At 50.2% G+C, this 25000-nt stretch overlaps 1 non-coding gene across 1 annotated transcript in view; it reads right to left on the bottom strand.

The window, feature by feature from the left end:
• LOC125774067 (5.8S ribosomal RNA) overlaps positions 1-157 on the bottom strand; it is a 158-nt gene extending 1 nt beyond the window's left edge. The window contains exon 1 of the ribosomal RNA XR_007420573.1: positions 1-157. This exon is cut by the window's left edge and continues 1 nt beyond it. This is a non-coding gene — a ribosomal RNA (5.8S ribosomal RNA).
• Positions 158-25000: the final 24843 nt, after the last annotated feature.

Below are 25000 nucleotides of genomic sequence, written 5' to 3'. Positions count from 1 at the left end.
GGCACTCAAGAATGTGTGCATCGGCCGGGTTTAATCGTCCGACGCGCAATATGCGTTCAACTTATCGGTGTTCATGTGTCCTGCAGTTCACATTGTGACGCGCATTTAGCTGCGGTCTTCATCGATCCATGAGCCGAGTGATCCCCTGCCTAGGGTTTTATAGTAAGGTTCCCAATGTAACACAATCCCGGTGGTACGTCCAAAGACTAACTTTCTGACTAAGTTGTCTTTATTACCCAATAGTCCCAGGCCTTGTGACTTGTGGCTCATGTCTACGCCCATGGCCACCATTCGCTAAGATAGTTTTGAAGTCACTTTGAAGGCCCAGGAACAACTCTCTTAGCACATCGGTTAACCTGGCGCCGCAGTCAACTCATGTGCTTGGATCGGATCGAGCTATTGAGTATTGGGCCTGCATACTCGCTCATCCGTATCCTTTGCGTACCGCCCCATGGCCCTTGTATGTCTGCACCACAGTTCCTGTTCGTTCCGTGCCTATGGCCGGATACGTATTGCACATCGGTATACCTGTCGCTACTCAGGCAACTCGTGTGCGTGGATTGGATCGAGAACATGGTGTGTGCCCCATGTTATAATTGATAGTCCATATCCACTTTATAGGTTAAAGTCATAAGTTGTGATTGCACAACCATTCTTCATAAGAGTTTAATCACTCTTCAACTAACTTTCGTTCTGGTGTCTTGGTATCAAATCGCGTAAGACACAAGATTCTACTGGCCAAATAGAATCTAGCACATTGGTTAACCTGGCGCCGCAGTCAACTCATGTGCTTGGATCGGATCGAGCTATTGAGTATTGGGCCTGCATACTCGCTCATCCGTATCCTTTGCGTACCGCCCCATGGCCCCGTCCTTAGAGTTAATGACTAGTAGGCTTAACTCTTTGTATGTCTGCACCACAGTTCCCGTTCGTTCCGTGCCGTGGCCGGATACGTATTGCACATCGGTATACCTGTCGCTACTCAGGCAACTCGTGTGCGTGGATTGGATCGAGCTCATGGGGTGTGTAGAGATTCCATGTTATAATTGCAAGTCCATATCCACTTTATAGGTTAAAGTCATAAGTTGTGATTGCACAACCATACTTCATAAGAGTTTAATAACTCTTCAACTAACTTTCGTTCTGGTGTCTTGGTATCAAATCGCATAAGACACAAGATTCTACTGGCCAAATAGAATCTAGCACATTGGTTAACCTGGCGCCGCAGTCAACTCATGTGCTTGGATCGGATCGAGCTATTGAGTATTGGGCCTGCATACTCGCTCATCCGTATCCTTTGCGTACCGCCCCATGGCCCCGTCCTTAGAGTTAATGACTAATAGGCTTAACTCTTTGTATGTCTGCACCACAGTTCCCGTTCGTTCCGTGCCGTGGCCGGATACGTATTGCACAACAGTAGATACCATCACCTGACGTATCTAACACACCACTATTGTAACTCGTCGTCGAAGGACCTTTCAAGTGCCTGATGGCCAGGGGAGCTCTTACACGGCACGGAGACACAGTGATGCTCGCCCATCACAGTGTACAACGATCGAGTTTGCTTAAGTGTCTGGGTACCTACACACCAGACACAATGCAATGGCCACGGATCCACACAAGGCACATCACATGCAGAAAGCTTCACCAGATTATGACACATACCACACTCTTGTAACTCGTCGTCGAAGGGGCGTTCAAAGTGCCTTACGGCTAGGGGAGATCTAGCACGGCACGGAGACACAGTGATGGTTGCCCATCAAAGTGTACAACGATCGAGTTTGCTTTCCGCGCAAGCGTTCTAAGTGTCTGGGTACCTACACACCAGACACAATGCAATGGCCACGGATCCACACAAGGCACATCACATGCAGAAAGCTTCACCAGATTCTGACACATACCACACTCTTGTAACTCGTCGTCGAAGGGGCGTTCAAAGTGCCTTACGGCTAGGGGGGATCTAGCACGGCACGGAGACACAGTGATGGTCACCCATCAAAGTGTACAACGAACGAGTTGGCTTTCAACAAATTCTGACACATAGCAAGCGAGCGACCGAGCTACACCGAAGGCAGCCCATGGTTGGTCACTCGCGGACGATCATCAGTAATGATCCTTCCGCAGGTTCACCTACGGAAACCTTGTTACGACTTTTACTTCCTCTAAATCATCAAGTTCGGTCAACTTCAGCCATGCCAGCTGCAGCTCACGAAGGAACCGCGGAAGGTAAGCCTCCAGAAACCTCACTAAATAATCCATCGGTAGTAGCGACGGGCGGTGTGTACAAAGGGCAGGGACGTAATCAGCACTAGCTAATGACTAGTGCTTACTAGAAATTCCAGGTTCATGGGGACCGTTGCAGTCCCCAATCCCGACTAGATGGGCATTTTAGTGATTTCCCGTTCCTCTCGGAATGGGGGCGCCTATTGGCGAGAACACGCTGCGACCCACATTGTAGCACGCGTGCAGCCCAGAACATCTAAGGGCATCACGGACCTGTTATCGCTCATTCTCAGCTTGCTAAACACAAGTTGTCCCGCTAAGCAGGGCAAACGTAGCCGACGACCGCCCGTGAAGGCGCCGCCCGGCTGTAACGTCAGGTGCGCCCGGAGGCGCACTGCTGACAGCGTTCTAGTTAGCATGTTTGAGTCACGTTCGTTATCGGAATTAACCAGACAAATCATTCCACGAACTAAGAACGGCCATGCACCACTACCCTTAAATTTGAGAAAGAGCTATCAATCTGTCTTACCTCGATAAGTTTGGACCTGGTAAATTTTCCCGTGTTGAGTCAAATTAAGCCGCAAGCTCCACTTCTTGTGGTGCCCTTCCGTCAATTCCTTTAAGTTTCAACTTTGCAACCATACTTCCCCCGGAACCCGATTTTGGTTTCCCGGAAGCGACTGAGAGCACCGAATAGGGGTAGCGTCTCCCAATTGCTAATTGGCATCGTTTACGGTTAGAACTAGGGCGGTATCTAATCGCCTTCGATCCTCTAACTTTCGTTCTTGATTAAAGAAAGCATCCATGGCAAACGCTTTCGCTTCAGTTGGTCCTACGACGGTCTACGAATTTCACCTCTCGCGCCGTAATACCAATGCCCCCAACTACTTCTGTTAATCATTACCTCTAGGTTTCTGACAAACCAACGAAATCGTATAAACCGAGGTCATATTCCATTATTCCATGCAAGATTATTCTCGGCCAACGCCAACCCCACGGGGGGGCCGGACGCTTTGTCTTAGCCTGCTTTGAGCACTCTAATTTGTTCAAGGTAAATGTGAGTATCTTGAGCACCATGAGGAGCCCGTGCCGGAGTTAACCGGTAGCACGGTACTCGTTCACAGAGTAACGCCCAAGTACACCATTGTGAGTCGCAGCCGTGAGCGCGCGCACGAACGGCCCCGGCGTGTAACCGGGCGCCCGTGGCGGTCACGTGTCTGGACGGGCAATCAACTTCGAACGTTTTAACCGCAACAACTTTAATATACGCTAGTGGAGCTGGAATTACCGCGGCTGCTGGCACCAGACTTGCCCTCCACTTGATCCTTGTTGAAGGATTTATACTCAACTCATTCCAATTATGGACCATCGTTAGAGAGGTCCATATTGTTATTTCTCGTCACTACCTCCCCGTACTGGGATTGGGTAATTTACGCGCCTGCTGCCTTCCTTGGATGTGGTAGCCATTTCTCAGGCTCCCTCTCCGGAATCGAACCCTGATTCCCCGTTACCCGTCGCAACCATGGTAGTCCTCTACACTACCATCAATAGTTGATAGGGCAGACATTTGAAAGATCTGTCGTCAGTCGACAAGCGACCATACGATCTGCGTCCTTATCCAGACTTCAACTCAAGCCGCCCGGAGGCGATTGGTTTAACTAATAAGTGCACCAGTTCAGCTACCCGCGAGGGCAACAGTCCCGGCATGTTGCATGTATTAGCTCTGGATTTTCCACAGTTATCCAAGTAACTAGTGGTAGGATGATCTTGTGAATTATAGCTGTTATACTGAGCCTTATGCGGTTTCACATTCATTTATGTTTGTACTTAGACATGCATGGCTTAACCTTTGAGACAAGCGTATATTACTGGTAGGATCAACCAGAATTCGTTCCACTACAGACACACACTCGCTTAGTGGGAAATAAATTTCCACACAACTCTCTCTCTCTAGAACCATATGGAATGGCTCTTTGGTGTTGGGTAAGGCACCAATTTGTTGGGGTGTAACGGTCACCACCAACTTTAAGTTTGTTAGGGCACAACGGAAACCACTAACTAAACTTTAGGAAACTAAATTTCCTCACACATTATCTCTCACCATATTAGCACTAGGTGCTATCCACGATTGTACAACGTTTCAACTCTTGAATCGACCGTAGGGCCGCGGAATTGCTTCCGGGCCCCTATTCTCGCTATTAATTGTTCATCTCTTTCAATACATCGAGTTCGTTCCATTGGGTAGTTCGCATGGCGAACGTTTTGATGCAGCCCCCTGGGGGACCACGGCACTTTACACCGGGTATGGTGTATGCGCAACCTACAGATAACAATAAACCCCTTATGCGTGTGTAAACCGATGTTGGGCTGCTCAACATCTTTCATGGTTACATCACTTGCACCAGAACCCACGGTGCCGATTTGGTAATATGTTGTACATTTACTCTCAAGATGTACGCTTCGGCCCCTTATTCAGGGGCTCAAGCTATTACCAGCAAGAACAATCCTCATCCAGACTTGAACTCGAAACACCCGGAGGCGAACGGTTTAACTAATAAGTGCACCAGTCTTGAATCCATGCGTCGGTGGAAACAATGCCGGCGTGTTGCATGTATTAGCTCTGAACTTAGCGAGTGATTGCCTTGCAGCTGTCATACTGAGCGTAGAGCGTGATTATCGCTCACTTGAACCATGTTGAATGGCTCTTTGGTGTAGGGTAAGGCACCAATTTGTGGGGCACAACGAAACCACCAACTTAAGACTTGCTTATAGGCATTTCAACGTTTTCAACTCTTAAATCGACCGTGTTTCATTATCATCTCTTCTTCTTATTAAATGCATCGAGTTCGTTCCATTGGGTAGTTCGCGTGGCGAACGGTTTGATGCAGCCCCCCGGGGGGGACCACGGCACTTTACACCGGGCATGGTGTATGCGCAACCTACAGATCACCAATATATTTGTGATCGATAATGCACACTTCTTACACGACTGACCAGTCGACAGCGCTGCCTTCCTATTATGCGTGTGTAAACCGATGTTGGGCTGCTCAACATCTTTCACGGTTACATCACTTGCACCCGAACCCATGGTGCCGATTTGGTAATATGTTGTACATGGTCTCAAGATGTACGCTTCGACCCCTTATTCAGGGGCTCAAGCTATTACCAGCAAGATCAATCCTCATCCAGACTTGAACTCGAAACACCCGGAGGCGAACGGTTTAACTAATAAGTGCACCAGTCTTGAATCCATGCGTCGGTGGAAACAATGCCGGCATGTTGCATGTATTAGCTCTGAACATAGCGAGTGATTGCCTTGTAGCTGTCGAACTGAGCGTAGAATGTGATTATCGCTCACTTGAAAGGGTCAAGCCCTTTCGAGTCGTCCGGTTTTTACGCCAGACGACTCGGTTCACCATCTTTCGGGATACAAGTTGACTAAGTGGTACCACTACACTTATCAACTTTCGATTTGGTAATCCTCATCCAGCTTCCTTTCTGGAGGTCCCGAGGATTACCAATTGGGCTGTCATACTGAGCTCATATATTGGAGATCGATAATGCACACTTCTTACACGACTGACCAGTCGACAGCGCTGCCTTCCTATTATGCGTGTGTAAACCGATGTTGGGCTGCTCAACATCTTTCACGGTTACATCACTTGCACCAGAACCCACGGTGCCGATTTGGTAATATGTTGTACATTTACTCAAGATGTACGCTTCGGCCCCTTATTCAGGGGCTCAAGCTATTACCAGCAAGATCAATCCTCATCCAGACTTGAACTCGAAACACCCGGAGGCGAACGGTTTAACTAATAAGTGCACCAGTCTTGAATCCATGCGTCGGTGGAAACAATGCCGGCATGTTGCATGTATTAGCTCTGAACATAGCGAGTGATTGCCTTGTAGCTGTCGAACTGAGCGTAGAATGTGATTATCGCTCACTTGAAAGGGTCAAGCCCTTTCGAGTCGTCCGGTTTTTACGCCAGACGACTCGGTTCACCATCTTTCGGGATACAAGTTGACTAAGTGGTACCACTACACTTATCAACTTTCGATTTGGTAATCCTCATCCAGCTTCCTTTCTGGAGGTCCCGAGGATTACCAATTGGGCTGTCATACTGAGCTCATATATTGGAGATCGATAATGCACACTTCTTACACGACTGACCAGTCGACAGCGCTGCCTTCCTATTATGCGTGTGTAAACCGATGTTGGGCTGCTCAACATCTTTCACGGTTACATCACTTGCACCAGAACCCACGGTGCCGATTTGGTAATATGTTGTACATTTACTCAAGATGTACGCTTCGGCCCCTTATTCAGGGGCTCAAGCTATTACCAGCAAGAACAATCCTCATCCAGACTTGAACTCGAAACACCCGGAGGCGAACGGTTTAACTAATAAGTGCACCAGTCTTGAATCCATGCGTCGGTGGAAACAATGCCGGCGTGTTGCATGTATTAGCTCTGAACTTAGCGAGTGATTGCCTTGCAGCTGTCGAACTGAGCGTAGAGCGTGATTATCGCTCACTTGAACCATGTTGAATGGCTCTTTGGTGTAGGGTAAGGCACCAATTTGTTGGGGCGTAACGGTCACCACCAACTTAAGACTTGCTTATAGGCATTTCAACGTTTTCAACTCTTAAATCGACCGTGTTTCATTATCATCTCTTCTTCTTATTAAATGCATCGAGTTCGTTCCATTGGGTAGTTCGCGTGGCGAACGGTTTGATGCAGCCCCCCGGGGGGGACCACGGCACTTTACACCGGGCATGGTGTATGCGCAACCTACAGATCACCAATATATTTGTGATCGATAATGCACACTTCTTACACGACTGACCAGTCGACAGCGCTGCCTTCCTATTATGCGTGTGTAAACCGATGTTGGGCTGCTCAACATCTTTCACGGTTACATCACTTGCACCAGAACCCATGGTGCCGATTTGGTAATATGTTGTACATGGTCTCAAGATGTACGCTTCGACCCCTTAAGGGCTCAAGCTATTACCAGCAAGATCAATCCTCATCCAGACTTGAACTCGAAACACCCGGAGGCGAACGGTTTAACTAATAAGTGCACCAGTCTTGAATCCATGCGTCGGTGGAAACAATGCCGGCATGTTGCATGTATTAGCTCTGAACATAGCGAGTGATTGCCTTGTAGCTGTCGAACTGAGCGTAGAATGTGATTATCGCTCACTTGAAAGGGTCAAGCCCTTTCGAGTCGTCCGGTTTTTACGCCAGACGACTCGGTTCACCATCTTTCGGGAAGGGACCGTCTCGGTCGCAAGCTGCTCCGGTCCCCAAACAACCTGCGACAAATGATAGGAAATGCCGACATCAATACGTGTTCAGTTTGGTTTATCGCTCATAGGTCTTTTTGACCATCGATCCCTGATTATAACTCTCAATTAAACAGTCAGGAGAGTAAGGCATGCCCATCGATATCTCATCGACAGGCGATACCGCAAGAACGGCCAACGACACATCAGGTGATCGATTATTGCTACGACTTTTGCTTAATCGTTTCCACTCCTTAGAGAAAGAAACCCCCGGGGACCGTCTCGGTCGCAAGCTGCTCCGGTCCCTAAACAACCTGCGACAAATGATAGGAAATGCCGACATCAATATGTGTTCAGTTTGGTTTATCGCTCATTGGTCTGTTTGACCATCGATCCCTGATTAAACTCTCAGTAATCCAGTCGGGAGAGTAAGGCATGCCCATCGATATCTCATCGACAGGCGATACCGCTTGAACGGCCAACGACACATCAGAGGATCGTATCTTGCTACAACTTTTGCTTAATCGTTTCTTCTCCTTGGAGAAAGAAACCCCCGGGGACCGTCTCGGTCGCAAGCTGCTCCGGTCCCTAAACAACCTGCGACAAATGATAGGAAATGCCGACATCAATACGTGTTCAGTTTGGTTTATCGCTCATTGGTCTTGTTTGACCATCGATCCCTGATTAATACTCTCAATTAGAAGGTCGGTAGAGTAAGGCATGCCCATCGATATCTCATCGACAGGCGATACCGCATGAACGGCCAACGACACATCAGAGGATCGTATCTTGCTACAACTCTTGCTTAATAGTTTCCACTCCTTGGAGAAAGAAACCCCCGGGGACCGTCTCGGCCGCAAGTTGCTCCGGTCCCTAAACAACCTGCGGCATCAAATGATAGGAAAAGCCGACATCAATACGTGTTCAGTTTGGTTTATCGCTCATAGGTCTGTTTGACCATCGATCCTAGAATTCAACTTTCGAGTAAGGCATGCCCGTCGATATCTCATCGATAGGCGATACCGGTAGAACGGCCAACGACACACATCTAGGATCGCATTTACTCTTCCTTGGATGGATAACCAATACCCTAGGACCGTTTCATCGCGAGCTGCTCCGGTCCTCAAACAACTCGCGAACCACCGATAGGATGATATTAGGAATGGCCGACTTTCATCCTTTAACTCTCAGTTCTGCTTACCAAAACATAGGTACTTGGACCTTAAAGACCACTATATGTTCCCCGATCGGGGGCAATCGGAACGTCTATCCATCATCAACATCGTTTCACTCATTCCGAACCACCAAATTGGACAGACAGTACCATATTCACCAACCGATTGCTTCAACTTCGCAAACTGTATGGTAAGTTCTACTAATTTCACATCTTACCATCGACTAATAGTGCATAAATCCACTTGGAAATCACTTTTCCTTGGTCCTCGGACCTTCTACGACAACGTCCAACAAATATCCGAAGTCGTTTCCCAACTTAGACCAAGCATTTCGTATCTTTACTTCTAATCGATTTTTTCTCTCATAATTGACGATCAAAATCTAAAAACCACATTTTGAGCCAGAAGCAGTCGTCCGATCGTCCTGGGGGTAGTCTCAATCGATTTAGAAGGGCCCAATTCATAAAGATACGTACTCAGTCAAATTCATGCTTCTGGCTCACCTACCCCCTATATAGTAAACGAAAGCGTACAGGCGTGGAAAACGTGCCATTTTTCTCCATCACGGACTTTTTTTTTCTCGTTGCACCGACTCTAGTAAAAAAGTGAAATTTTTTACTAGTTACCAACTTTTGCAAATTATCATCGGATATCACTTTTTATGGTCTATAGTAAGTTCTTATCACGTTTTAGTAGTTTTTGAAAAAAAAATTTTTTTGAACTTTTCAAAATTTTTCAAAACAAAGTTTTTGTAGGCGGTTTTGTGTATGGAGGGTTACTAGTCTCGGGGTCACTGTTTGACCAAAAAACCACTATATATCATTCGAAAGGTAATTTCAAGGGCTACAAAAAATTGTTCTACGACACCCCCTTCCGACGTCTAGTATTCGAGTTATTGGCCAAAAACCATTACTTGAGCGATTTTTCGTTCAGGGTACCCGACTCTAGTAAAAAAGTGAAATTTTTCTCGATTGACCAAGTGTTGCAAATGACCATCGGATTTCACTTTTTATGGTCTATAGTGAGTTCTGATCACGATTTGGTACTTTTTGAAAAAATTTTTTTGACGCACTTTTCAAAATTTTGCAAAACCAAAACTTTTTAGGCGGTTTTGTGTATGGAGGGTTACTAGTCTCGGGGTCACTGTTTGACCAAAAAACCACTATATATCATTCGAAAGGTAATTTCAAGGGCTACAAAAAATTGTTCTACGGCACCCCCCTCCGACGTCTAGTATTCGAGTTATTGGCCAAAAACCGCAACTATAGCGGTTTTTCGTACAGGGTACCCGACTCTAGTAAAATGATGCGATTTTTACTAGTCTAGGAACTTTTTGGTCAAAAAATCAAGTATATGTCATTCGATAGATAATTTCAAGGGCTACCAAAAATTGTTCTACGGCACCCCCCTCCGACGCCTAGTATTCGAGTTATTAGCCAAAAACCGCAACTATAGCGGTTTTTCGTCCAGGGTACCCGACTCTAGTAAAATGATGCGATTTTTACTAGTCTAGGGAACTTTTTGGCCAAAAATCAAGTATATGTCATTCGATAGATAATTTCAAGGGCTACCAAAAATTGTTCCACGACACCCCCCTGCGACGTCTAGTATTCGAGTTATTAGCCAAAAACCGCAACTTAAGCGGTTTTTCGTCCAGGGTACCCGACTCTAGTAAAATGATGCGATTTTTACTAGTCTAGGGAACTTTTTGGCCAAAAATCAAGTATATGTCATTCGATAGATAATTTCAAGGGCTACCAAAAATTGTTCCACGACACCCCCCTGCGACGTCTAGTATTCGAGTTATTAGCCAAAAACCGCAATTATAGCGGTTTTTCGTCCAGGGTACCCGACTCTAGTAAAATGATGCGATTTTTACTAGTCTAGGGAACTTTTTGGCCAAAAATCAAGTATATGTCATTCGATAGATAATTTCAAGGGCTACCAAAAATTGTTCCACGACACCCCCCTGCGACGTCTAGTATTCGAGTTATTAGCCAAAAACCGCAATTATAGCGGTTTTTCGTCCAGGGTACCCGACTCTAGTAAAATGATGCGATTTTTACTAGTCTAGGGAACTTTTTGGCCAAAAATCAAGTATATGTCATTCGATAGATAATTTCAAGGGCTACCAAAAATTGTTCCATGACACCCCCCTGCGACGTCTAGTATTCGAGTTATGGGCCAAAAACCATTCATACTTGAGCATTTTGCTCATTTTGCCTGTACGGGTACCGGGGACTAGTAAAATCAGGCCAGTTTTACTAGAGTAGGGGTCCTTTTTGGTCAAAAAAACAACTTTTGCTCGTTCGATAGGGAATCGATAGGGCAACAAAAAATCGTTCTACGACCCCCCCTTCCGATGTCTAGTATTCGAGTTATGGGCCAAAAACAGTTTATAGCTAATTTTTCACTCGATTTTTCACCAAGTATCGCACATTACTCCGGTTCTATACATTGGATCGTCAATCTTTAAGATTTTATGGGTAGTTCCAACTGTTTGCTACATTTCATCCATACATCACCAACCGATTCAATGTCTGTGCTAGAAGTTATTAGAGGAATAAAAAAATTTACCCTTGGCTTTGGACCGTACAATTTTACCCATTTTTGGCCCATATTTGCCCCATAGCTCCGCCGGTATCCAAGATATGGCCACACTTTCTTCTGGCCATGGGTAGATGGCACTTGTGGCTAGATTTCTTCCATGCACCACTAATCGCTACCATGTCTCTGGCCGGAGCTATTCACGAAAGCGCCTCGCGCACTTGGTCGGATTTTTGGTCCAACTTGCACCATTTTTGGCCCATATTTGCCCCATAGCTCCGCCGGTATCCAAGATATGGCCACACTTTCTTCTGGCCATGGGTAGATGGCACTTGTGGCTAGATTTCTTCCATGCACCACTAATCGCTGCCATGTCTCTGGCCGGAGCTATTCACGAAAGCGCCTCGCGCACTTGGTCGGATTTTTGGTCCACCTGGCACCATTGTTGGCCCGTATTTGCCCCATAGCTCCGCCGGTATCCAAGATATGGCCACACTTTGTTCTGGCCATGGGTAGATGGCACTTGTGGCTAGATTTCTTCCATGCACCACTAATCGCTACCATGTCTCTGGCCGGAGCTATTCACGAAAGCGCCTCGCGCACTTGGTCGGATTTTTGGTCCAACTTGCACCATTTTTGGCCCATATTTGCCCCATAGCTCCGCCGGTATCCAAGATATGGCCACACTTTCTTCTGGCCATGGGTAGATGGCACTTGTGGCTAGATTTCTTCCATGCACCACTAATCACTACCATGTCTCTGGCCGGAGCTATTCGACGAACAACCATCGCATTTACCTAGGTACTTTTTCGGATTTTTGGTCCAACTTGCACCATTTTTGGCCCATATTTGCCCCATAGCTCCGCCGGTATCCAAGATATGGCCACACTTTCTTCTGGCCATGGGTAGATGGCACTTGTGGCTAGATTTCTTCCATGCACCACTAATCGCTACCATGTCTGTGGCCGGAGCTATTCGACGAACAACCATCGCATTTACCTAGGTACTTTTTCGGATTTTTGGTCCAACTTGCACCATTTTTGGCCCATATTTGCCCCATAGCTCCGCCGGTATCCAAGATATGGCCACACTTTCTTCTGGCCATGGGTAGATGGCACTTGTGGCTAGATTTCTTCCATGCACCACTAATCGCTACCATGTCTGTGGCCGGAGCTATTCACGAAAGCGCCTCGCGCACTTGGTCGGATTTTTGGTCCACCTGGCACCATTGTTGGCCCGTATTTGCCCCATAGCTCCGCCGGTATCCAAGATATGGCCACACTTTGTTCTGGCCATGGGTAGATGGCACTTGTGGCTAGATTTCTTCCATGCACCACTAATCGCTACCATGTCTCTGGCCGGAGCTATTCGACGAACAACCATCGCATTTACCTAGGTACTTTTTCGGATTTTTGGTCCAACTTGCACCATTTTTGGCCCATATTTGCCCCATAGCTCCGCCGGTATCCAAGATATGGCCACACTTTCTTCTGGCCATGGGTAGATGGCACTTGTGGCTAGATTTCTTCCATGCACCACTAATCGCTACCATGTCTGTGGCCGGAGCTATTCACGAAAGCGCCTCGCGCACTTGGTCGGATTTTTGGTCCAACTTGCACCATTTTTGGCCCATATTTGCCCCATAGCTCCGCCGGTATCCAAGATATGGCCACACTTTCTTCTGGCCATGGGTAGATGGCACTTGTGGCTAGATTTCTTCCATGCACCACTAATCGCTACCATGTCTGTGGCCGGAGCTATTCGACGAACAACCATCGCATTTACCTAGGTACTTTTTCGGATTTTTGGTCCAACTTGCACCATTTTTGGCCCATATTTGCCCCATAGCTCCGCCGGTATCCAAGATATGGCCACACTTTCTTCTGGCCATGGCTAGATGGCACTTGTGGCTAGATTTCTTCCATGCACCACTAATCGCTACCATGTCTGTGGCCGGAGCTATTCACGAAAGCGCCTCGCGCACTTGGTCGGATTTTTGGTCCAACTTCACCATTTTTGGCCCATATTTGCCCCATAGCTCCGCCGGTATCCAAGATAGCGCCACACTTTCTTCTGGCCATGGGTAGATGGCACTTGTGGCTAGATTTCTTCCATGCACCACTAATCGCTACCATGTCTGTGGCCGGAGCTATTCACGAAAGCGCCTCGCGCACTTGGTCGGATTTTTGGTCCAACTTGCACCATTTTTGGCCCATATTTGCCCCATAGCTCCGCCGGTATCCAAGATATGGCCACACTTTCTTCTGGCCATGGGTAGATGGCACTTGTGGCTAGATTTCTTCCATGCACCACTAATCGCTACCATGTCTGTGGCCGGAGCTATTCGACGAACAACCATCGCATTTACCTAGGTACTTTTTCGGATTTTTGGTCCAACTTGCACCATTTTTGGCCCATATTTGCCCCATAGCTCCGCCGGTATCCAAGATATGGCCACACTTTCTTCTGGCCATGGGTAGATGGCACTTGTGGCTAGATTTCTTCCATGCACCACTAATCGCTACCATGTCTGTGGCCGGAGCTATTCACGAAAGCGCCTCGCGCACTTGGTCGGATTTTTGGTCCACCTGGCACCATTGTTGGCCCGTATTTGCCCCATAGCTCCGTCGGTATCCAAGATATGGCCACACTTTGTTCTGGCCATGGGTAGATGGCACTTGTGGCTAGATTTCTTCCATGCACCACTAATCGCTACCATGTCTCTGGCCGGAGCTATTCGACGAACAACCATCGCATTTACCTAGGTACTTTTTCGGATTTTTGGTCCAACTTGCACCATTTTTGGCCCATATTTGCCCCATAGCTCCGCTGGTATCCAAGATATGGCCACACTTTCTTCTGGCCATGGGTAGATGGCACTTGTGGCTAGATTTCTTCCATGCACCACTAATCGCTACCATGTCTGTGGCCGGAGCTATTCACGAAAGCGCCTCGCGCACTTGGTCGGATTTTTGGTCCAACTTGCACCATTTTTGGCCCATATTTGCCCCATAGCTCCGCCGGTATCCAAGATATGGCCACACTTTCTTCTGGCCATGGGTAGATGGCACTTGTGGCTAGATTTCTTCCATGCACCACTAATCGCTACCATGTCTGTGGCCGGAGCTATTCGACGAACAACCATCGCATTCACCTTCTCGTTGCACTTCTTCGGGAATTTGGTGCAACCAAGTTTTCACTATAACTTGGTCATTTTCCGTCCATCGGACATGCGGTTTTGGGTGTCGATACTTGACACCGCACGCTACAATATGTTCCTCCACGACCATGTGGTCCGATGCTTCCAACAGGAGCTATTCGAGGATTACCGATTTTTCACCATTAAAAATGCTCAATTTTGAACCAACTTTTGCCTATAACTCAGGCTGTATCGATCGGATCTTCAATCTTGAAAAAGTTTTGGATAGGTGGCATCAAATGCTACATTTCGTTCTTCCACGTCAACTTTGTCCGATGTCTAGCAAAAAAGTTATTCGCGAACCAAGTCCAGAACCCATGCAATGGCTGCCCACATTGCATACATCACGGCGGTTAACTCTCGTTACTCTATACCGAGGACTTGGTACATTTTCAGGCATTCGTTGCTACTTCTCGGTTCATGATATTCGTTTACGGTCTTCACTAGGGCATTTGGTGCTCCTTATCGGTTCATGATATTCGTTTACGGTCTTCACTAGGGCATTTGGTGCTCCTTATCGGTTCATGATATTCGTTTACGGTCTTCACTAGGGCATTTGGTGCTCCTTATCGGTTCATGATATTCGTTTACGGTCTTCACTAGGGCATTTGGTGCTCCTTATCGGTTCATGATATTCGTTTACGGTCTTCACTAGGGCATTTGGTGCTCCTTATCGGTTCATGATATTCGTTTACGGTCTTCACTAGGGCATTTGGTGCTCCTTATCGGTTCATGATATTCGTTTACGGTCTTCACTAGGGCATTTGGTGCTCCTTATCGGTTCTTGATATTCGTTTACGGTCTTCACTAGGGCATTTGGTGCTCCTTATCGGTTCATGATATTCGTTTACGGTCTTCACTAGGGCATTTGGTGCTCCTTCTCGGTTCATGATATTCGTTTACGGTCTTCACTAGGGCATTTGGTACTGGGCTTCCCACTTTCTACTGATCGATCCATACTCACTTGCGTGCACCTAGCCTAGGAAGGTTTCCTATGGCTTCCCATCTTTCTACTGATCGATCCATACTCACTTGCGTGCACCTAGCCTAGGAAGGTTTCCTATGGCTTCCCATCTTTCTACTGATCGATCCATACTCACTTGCGTGCACCTAGCCTAGGAAGGTTTCCTATGGCTTCCCATCTTTCTACTGATCGATCCATACTCACTTGCGTGCACCTAGCCTAGGAAGGTTTCCTATGGCTTCCCATCTTTCTACTGATCGATCCATACTCACTTGCGTGCACCTAGCCTAGGAAGGTTTCCCTTCGGTACCGACTTCCATCTACGCACTCGATATAACCTAGGTACTTGGTACCGATGTTGGTTAACACTCAAGCATTTCTTGCATCCTGCGTGCAAGGTACCAATTTTCACTTCTTAGGTACGTTTATGGGCCCGCATTTATCCAATATCGCTCCGATGGCCTTTCGCATTATTTCATCCGATAGCCCTTGCCAAAAGCTACCAAAAGTTCCTCCACGGCCATGTGCTCCGACGCTTAGTTTAGGAAATATTCGAAAAAGTTCAAAATAGGAAGCATTTTCTTATTGGAAAATCACCTTAAATCGATGGCCATTTTTTGGGCAAAAACTTTAACGTCTTCCCGACTTTGCGGGAATTGCGAATTTTAGGCACCCAGAGAAAATCTTTTACTTTAAGGGGGCGGCCGCGAAGTTGCCCAAAGTCTCGGACACAAAAATTCTCAAGTTCCCCACTCTAGTAAATCGCCCTATGAGTATCTCCTGGCCCGCGAGCTCTGCGAGCGGGCCAGCTTCGGCGATTTTTGCCTTTTCGCCTAGGCGGTTCTTCTACGAAATTGGTCCACAGCTTTTGCTCAGAAAGCTAGCATTTGTTGCAACAGTTAGGTGCTTGGTACCACATTTTGGTATCCATTTGGGCATTTGTTGCAACTACTCGGTACTTTGGCCCACATTTCGCTCTACTCGGGCCTCTATGGTGCTACTTGTCGGTACTTTTGGCCAACTTAGGCCAATTGGGTGCAACTTGTGGGTACTCTGTGGGTACTTTAGGGCATATTGTGTCTTTCGGGTGAACCTTCGCGATACTTCATGGGTACTGATGGCCAACTTAGGAACATTCAGTGCAACCTTTGGGCCTAAGGAAATTTGTCCAACTCTTTGGACTTAGAAAATTTTCTGGACTTAGAAAATTTTCTGGACTTGTAAAAATTTTCAAATGTTCAATTTGGCCCACATTTCGCTCTACTCGGGCCTCTATGGTGCTACTTGGCGGTACTTTTGGCCAACTTAGGCCAATTGGGTGCTCTTTGTGGGTACTCTATCGGTACTTTTGGCCAACTTAGGCCAATGGGGTGCTATATGTGGGTGCTCTATCGGTACTTTTGGCCATGTTAGGCCCATTCGGTGCTATTTGTGGGTACTCTATCGGTACTTTTGGCCATGTTAGGCCCATTCGGTGCTATTTGTGGGTACTCTATCAGTACTTTTGGCCAACTTAGGCCAACTCAGTGCTACTTGTGGGTACTCTATCGGTACTTTTGGCCATGTTAGGCCCACTCGGTGCTATTTGTGGGTACTCTATCGGTACTTTTGGCCAACTTAGGCCAACTCAGTGCTTCTTGTGGGTACTCTATCGGTACTTTTGGCCATGTTAGGCCCACTCGGTGCTATTTGTGGGTACTCTATCGGTACTTTTGGCCAACTTAGGCCAACTGGGTGCTATTTGTGGGTACTCTATCGGTACTTTTGGCCAACATAGGCCAATTGGGTGCTACTTGTGGGTGCTCTATCGGTACTTTTGGCCAACTTAGGCCAACTGGGTGCTATTTGTGGGTACTCTATCGGTACTTTTGGCCAACTTAGGCCAACTCAGTGCTTCTTGTGGGTACTCTATCGGTACTTTTGGCCAACTTAGGCCCATTCGGTGCTATTTGTGGGTACTCTATCGGTACTTTTGGCCAACTTAGGCCAACTCAGTGCTACTTGTGGGTACTCTATCGGTACTTTTGGCCAACTTAGGCCAATTGGGTGCTCTTTGTGGGTGCTCTATCGGTACTTTGGGACATATTATGTCCTTCGGGTGAACCTTCTCGATACCTCATGGGTACTTGTGGCCAACTTAGGAAAATTCAGTGCAACCTATGGGCCTTTGGAAATTGTTCCAACACTTTGGACTTAGAAAATTTTCTGGACTTAGAAAATTTTTTGGACTTAGAAAAATTTTCAACTTCTGTATCTTCTTCATCATGTTCCATTTTGTGGGACTTAGAAAATTTTCTGGACTTAGAAAATTTTTTGGACTTAGGAAATTTTTCAACACTTGTAAAATTTTTGTTCCTTCTTTGAAGAAGAATACTTTCCACTATTAGCTTCTTTCTCTTTTTCTTCTTAGTTGTCTTCTTATTTTCGGTCCGAGAGCGCCGACACTTGTAAAATTATCTAAGTCCGAAGACTTTTGGAATGAACCAAAAGTCAACGAACACAATACATCAACCCTATCAACATCAAGTGGCAACCCGAAGGAAGCGCAGCGGCCAGCCCATGTACAACGCGAAGTTGTAGCATGCAACCAACCAACCGCTAACCTCCAACGGCACTCAATGTATTCGTTACACATGGGCGCACCTGCACCACACTGTCGTGACCATCCAACGAGCCGTCGGTTCGGTCGTGTGTTACAAGCACCCCATCACATAGGCATAGAGTCACCACACAGTGTTCTTCAACACTCTCGTCACATGGTGCAAGTCACGGTACGCACCACCAATGTGCACTGGTTGGCCAATTCCAGCACACACGGGGCGCGCACGCGCAAGCACTAACCACCAAGCATGGGTCGCCTGAGAGGATCGATGCGAACGCATCTCTACAACTTGAAGCTCCCAGCCTGTAGTCCCGTCGTTTGCGGGCGGTCGTAGGTGTCGAAACTAGTGATATCCACAGTCGGCAAGCTCGTCCACCGGTGTTCCCAACATGTATGGTACTAACACGTGCAGCGCGAACCCGCCCTTTGCGGCCTAGTAGTAAGCGGGGATGAGACGCCAGTGTGCCAATGGACAGCACGGACGGTTCTCGGAGGGTTGTTAGGCCCGCTAGCTTACGACCACCTAATGGGTATAAGAAGCGCTATCAGCTCGGATTGGATACGACCTTAGAGGCGTTCAGGCATAATCCAGCGGACGTAGCGTCATACCATAGTCCGTTCGAACTAGTATTGAGCCAGTGGTCCGTACCTGTGGTTCCTCTCGTACTGCACAGGAATTCCGTTAAGATAGCGACAAACAATGCACACCAGTAGGGTAAAACTAACCTGTCTCACGACGGTCTAAACCCAGCTCACGTTCCCTTGAAAGGGTGAACAATCCTACGCTTGGTAAATTTTGCTTTACAATGATAGGAAGAGCCGACATCGAAGGATCAAAAAGCCACGTCGCTATGAACGCTTGGCGGCCACAAGCCAGTTATCCCTGTGTGTGTGCGTAGCTGTCAAGCCAGCAGTTTAGACGTGCTTTGTGTCGCTCCGTATTTTTTGCAAAAATATTGTGCAAAAGTGCTTATAAATAGCGGAACAATAGTCGAAAAGGGCGAATTGAGTGTCATTCTTAGCGAATATTGAAAAAGGAAATCGTTTTACTTCAATTTACTGCGCTAAAACTCAGTTTAAAGTGTCCCCATACACTTTGTATGGGGAACTTCAGTGGCGAATAAGTATCGAAATACCGTGTTAGAACATTGGAAAAGTGGTAAAACACATGCTAGGGAGCATAAACTATCGTTTTCCAGCGACGTAAAGTGCTTTTAAAAAGAGATAAACAGTAAAAACTCGACGTGAAAGTGCGTGCAACTGCGTGGTACGGTGGCGTCAGGTGTGTCGTCGCGTGTGTTTGTGTCATCAACAACACCACGAAGCGTTTTCGAGCAGTGAGGACAACAACCCAACGTAAAAGCTCCCTTTTTATGACGACAGCGCCACCCGTGGCGGGTTCCGCAACTTCCAGTGAAGACAGCAACCACCTTCTCTTCGACGTCTGCAGCGCCACCAGTGACCGGTAGCGGTAGCGCTTAGCCGGGACACCAGCGTTACGAAGCGTTACGGTGCTATAAAACTCGATGCGAATTGCATACCTTTCCGGCGCTTAGCGGTCAGAGAGTGAGAACGCGCAGCCGGAGACCGGGAACGCTTAGCAGGAGACCGGGAACGGTTCTTTGGCTCCGAATCCTTCCCCGGGAACGCCAAAACGAGAGACTTCAACGCGTCAGCAGGCGACGAACCCGTTTTTTGGTGTTTTCTTGAATCTCTTGCGGAATTTATTAAAAATTCTTATTCTTGCGGTTTTCTCTTGCGAAATTGTTTTTAATAAAGAAAAAAGTGGGAGTTTTTTATTCTTGCGATCCGCGGACGGGAAATCTGCCAAAGGGGCTCTAGCGACGGACGGTCGTTACCTTGGCAGATGTTGAAGGGAATATTCCCTTGTTCCGTCTGAACGATTCGTGCAGGCGGTTTTTTGTGAAAGGAGCGGAGAATGGAGGGGCGGGTGCTTCGTTCCGGGGTGCGGTCGTCGTCCACGCCTCGGAAGCGGTCCGATACCCCTTCCCCTTTACCGGAGACACCACGGCCGGCCGGACCAACGGTGGCGGTTCCGTCCGAGGCTGATAATTCCGAGGAGGAGGACGATGCGGAATTTTCCGACGCCTCTCTTCTCGAGCAGACGGTGGTGCCGCCAGTGGTAGCGGCAGGGGAGATGTCTTCAACCGTGGCTCCCCACGACGATGGCGAAGCGTCGGTGCTGGCTTTCCAGCACAAGATGCTGGAGAACTTCGCCAAACAGATCGAGTCGCTGACGGAAGAGCTGCGACTTAGCCGGGAACGTGAAGTGGCCCTGAAGTGTACGCTGGAAGCGCTTCAAGAGGGCATGCGTTCCTTGACGGCGCTTCATTCCTCGGCACAGCCTGTTGGTCAGGGCAGTGCCAGGACAAAACGCAGCCGGCAGCAGCGCAACCGTGCGAAGAAAGCTTCGCAACTGCAGCAGCAGCAGCAGCAGCAGCAGCAGCAGCAGCGGCAGCAGCAGCAGCAGCGGCAGCAGCAACAACAACAGCGGCAGCAGCAGCAGCAGCAGCAGCAGCAGCAGCGCAGCCAGCCACAGCCGCAGCGACGGACGGTCGCAGTGTCGGCTAATGGCCAGCAGCAGCAGCAGCAGCAGCAACCGCAACGTCAGCAGCAGCGGCAACAGCAGCAGATGTCCTGGGCTACGGTCGTGAGCGGTCGGAAGAGCCGATCGCAACGTTCGACTCAGCAGCAGCAGCAACCGCAGCAGGTGGGCCAGCCGTACCGGCCACCTCAGATGCGCCAGCAGCAGCAGCAGAGTCAGCAGCAACAACATCAGCAGCATCGTGCCCAGTCTAAGGGGCGTCCTCCGCGTCCTGACCGCATTGCGGTGGTCCCAGGTTCGGACAAAACCTGGACAGAGATGTACGTGAAGCTGCGTACATCTCAGGAGCTGCAGGACGTCAGGGCAGACATCGGCATGGGGCGCCGGACCGTGCAAGGTCATCTGCTTGTACCGTTGCGGAAGAACGTCGATAGCGCGGAGCTGGCTCGCCGGATCCAGCTAGCGCTAGGTGAGGATGGCGAGGCACGAGTGGTGACGGAGATGGGTGAGCTTCTCATCACCAACGTCGACTCTCTGGCCAAAGAGAGTGACGTGAAGCTTGCCATTGAGGAGAAGCTGGGGTCAGCGGCTGGCATCACTCACGTCGAGCTTTGGGAGCTCCGTGATGGCACAAAGCGAGCGCGTGTTCGACTCCCACTGGCCAAGGCACGGAGTCTCATTGGTCAGAAGTTGACACTCTGCCAATGTGTCAGCGGCATCCGCGAAGTGCCGAAGAAGCCGCTCGACCGTCAGCGCTGCTTCCGTTGCCTGCTGATGGGGCACCTGGCGCGGGACTGCCGTTCTTCAACTGACCGGACGGGTCAGTGTTTGCAGTGTGGCGAGGTAGGCCACCGCGTTAGTCAGTGCACGTCGGCAGCTAAGTGCATTGTCTGCCAGGGGCCCCATCGAGTGGGCCACTCATCGTGCCGACAAGGTCAACAGTGTCGGGTGTAGTGAGGGTGATGCAGGTCAACCTGGGTGGTGGACGCACTGCTCAGGATCTGGCCCTGCAAACAGCCCGCACTAAGCGGGTCGACGTGCTGCTGCTGTCAGAGGTGTACCGACCTCCAGAGGGCAGCGGAAACTGGACGGTGGATTCGTCGGGGAGAGCAGCTGTGGTGGCGACCGGCCACCTTCCGATCCAGCGGGTCTGGCGCTGTGCCATGCCCGGGTTGGCTGCTGCGCAGATTGGAGGGGTGGTCTTCATCAGCTGTTACGCCCCTCCACGTCTCAACGCCGGCGAGTTCGAGCAACTTCTGGAGGCGGTGGAGTTGGAGGCCCAACCCCACCCTCGCATCGTCCTGGCAGGCGATTTCAACGCCTGGAATGAGGAGTGGGGTAGCCAACGTACCACCCGGCGCGGTGAAGAGCTGCTCGATACAATTCGGCAGCTTGGGCTTGTGGTCCTGAACCAAGGATCGGTCCCGACGTTCGTGGGCAACGGAGTCGCCACTCCCAGTGTCGTGGATGTGTCTTTCGCGAGCGCATCCATTGCTCGTCCAGACACTTGGGAGGTGGCAGCGAACACCACTTCGTGCCACTATACGGCGTCGGACCACCGGTACATTTTCTTCACCGTGGGGCCTCCAACTCTTGACCAGCAGCGACGACAACAGCAGCAGCACCAGCAGCAGCAGCACCAGCAGCAGCAGCACCTGCAGCAGCAGCATCGTCACCTGAACGGGAGGCAGCAGCGACAACAGCAGCAGCATCGCCAGCGGGGACAGGGGTCCTCTTCGTCGTCTACCACGTTTCGGCACGCTGGCCGTAGATGGAAGACGACGCAGTTTTCGGTGGAGGCATTCGCAGCCGCACTCCAGACGGCCGGTTTTCCGGAACGAGCCGTCAGCCAGGAGGGGATGGTCGACGCCATGCTAGATGCATGCGACGACACGATGGAGCGCGTCACCATGTCGCATCGTGACCCCCATCGAGACCTCTTCTGGTGGACTCCGGAGATCTTGCGTCTTCGGGAGGAGTGTTCGACCGTGCATGAGCGGATGCTTCGTACCACCGACCTGCAGGAGCGCAGCATTGTGGCTGCACATCATCGGTCGGCGAGGAGAGCTGTCGAGAAGGCTGTCCGGGCCAGCAAGCGAGCGCAGCTCGATGAGCTGATTCAACAGGCGGAAACCAACGAGTTTGGGGCCGGTTATCGGGTGGTCATGTCTCGTCTTCGTGGCTGCTTCGTGCCACCTGAGACTGACCGTGTCGTGTTGGAGCGGATAGCCAACGATCTGTTCCCGACACATCCGCCTGTTGACTGGCCGGACGCTGAATCATCGAGCGTCGACACCGAGGAGCGGAGTTCTTCGTTGACCCCTGTCACCGTGGGCGAGCTGTTGTCCATCGTGGGATCGATGGCGAACCGGAAAGCGCCTGGACTGGACGGTATCCCCAACGCGGCGGTTAAGACGGCCATTAGGAAGTACCCGGAGGTTTTCGTCCGTTTGTACCAGGACTGCCTGGACCGGGGTGCGTTTCCAGCGCCCTGGAAGAGGCAACGACTGGTACTGCTGCCAAAGCCTGGCAAGCCTCCCGGGGAAAGCTCCTCCTACCGGCCGCTGTGCATGCTCGACGCACTCGGCAAGGTGTTGGAGCGCCTAATTCTTAACCGCCTCAACGAGTTCCTGGAGGAACCGGATGCGGAACGGCTGTCGGACGGGCAGTACGGTTTCCGGCGAGGCAGATCCACCATCAGTGCGATCCAGCGCGTTGTCGAAGCGGGCAGGACGGCCATGTCCTTTCGCCGCACCAACGCCCGAGACAAGCGCTGCCTGATGGTGGTGGCACTTGATATCCGCAACGCCTTTAACTCTGCGCCCTGGCAAGCCATCGCCAACGCGCTGAGGGACAAGGGGGTACCGTCATCGCTGCAGCAGATACTGAGGAGCTATTTCGAGGACCGGCGGCTGGTTATCGACACCAGCGAGGGCCCTGTCGAGCGTAACATCAGTGCGGGCGTTCCACAGGGTTCCATTTTGGGACCCATGCTTTGGAACGTGCTGTACGACGGGGTCCTGGGTGTCCAGTTGCCTGAGGGGGCCGAGGTTATTGGCTACGCTGATGACCTTGTCGTCTTGGTCCCCGCAACGACACCCCAAGCCGCTTCCTCGACTGCTGAACGAGCCATCGCGGTAATCATGGACTGGCTGGACCGGAACCGTCTCTCGTTGGCGCCAGAGAAGACGGAAATGACGCTCATCTCCACCCTGAAGCGTCATCCGGTCGTGAGCATCAACATCGGAGGTGTGGTCGTGCAATCCCAGCGCTCCATCCGTTATCTTGGAGTTTGGTTGCACGACCACCTGTCATGGTTGCCGCACGTTCAGCAGGCTGCAGCGAAGGCCATGAAGGTCGCGGAAGCCGTCACGCGCCTCATGCCGAACCACAGTGGACCGAAGTCGTCGCGTGCCCGACTGCTGGCGGCCGTAGCGGACTCCATCCTGCGCTACGGGGCCCCAGTATGGTCGGAGGGGCTGCAGCTGCGCCAATGCCGTAGATTGGTGCAGCGCGTGCAGAGGACAACGGCCATTCGTGTTTGTCGGGCTTTCCGGACGGTGAGGGGTGAGACGGCCGTGCTGCTGGCCGGTCTCATTCCAATATGCCTGCAGATAGAGGAGGACAGCAGGGTCCATCAACGGCTGAACGATCCAGCCAACGAGATCCCCAGGTCTGGCGTTCGTGAGCTGGAGCGTGACCAGACGTATGAGCAGTGGCAGCAGCGGTGGGACGCGGATGCTGCCAGCGAAGACGCCAGTCGGTACACTCGGTGGACGCATCGAGTGCTACCCGACGTGAGGGCATGGCAGTCACGGAAGCATGGAGACGTGACGTTCCAGTTGGCGCAGGTATTGTCTGGCCACGGATTTTTCCGTGACTACCTGTGCCGGATGGGCTTCACGTCGTCCCCGGACTGCCCCAGATGTCCTGGCGTTGCCGAGACGGCGGAACACGTCGTATTTTCCTGTCCGCGTTTTGCCGCTGAACGGGAGGTGCTGTTCGAGGCGGGGAGATCGAACCAGATCACCCCCGAGGGCTTCGAGGCAGCCTTGCTTGAGAGCCCGGAGAGGTGGAGCGGCATTTGCGAGTTCGTCGCACGGATAACCGACGAGCTGCAAGATGGCTGGAATGCGGAAAGGGAGGAGTTAGCCGCGCAGGACCAGCTGTCTGCTGCACGCCTCCCCGACAACTCGGTGGCTGTCGCTCGCAACCAGCGCCGGAATGTTGCGAGGAATGCGGCTCGAGCAAGAGCAAGGGAGTTGCAGCGAGGTGGGCGGCCCCCATCACCACCTCCGTCGCCTACTACAGCTGCGCGTCGTGCGGCCATTCGCGAACGAGTCGCGAGGTTCAGGGAGAGGCGAAGGTCCGTGGCCTCCCTGGCATGGCTGCATGGCGAGGAAGGAGGATCCTCCAGTGAGGATGAAAACGG

This window comes from Anopheles funestus, assembly GCF_943734845.2.
Source record: "Anopheles funestus chromosome X unlocalized genomic scaffold, idAnoFuneDA-416_04 X_unloc_77, whole genome shotgun sequence".
In the NCBI taxonomy this organism is placed as follows: domain Eukaryota; kingdom Metazoa; phylum Arthropoda; class Insecta; order Diptera; family Culicidae; genus Anopheles; species Anopheles funestus.
This window is presented reverse-complemented; position numbering and strand designations above follow the sequence as displayed.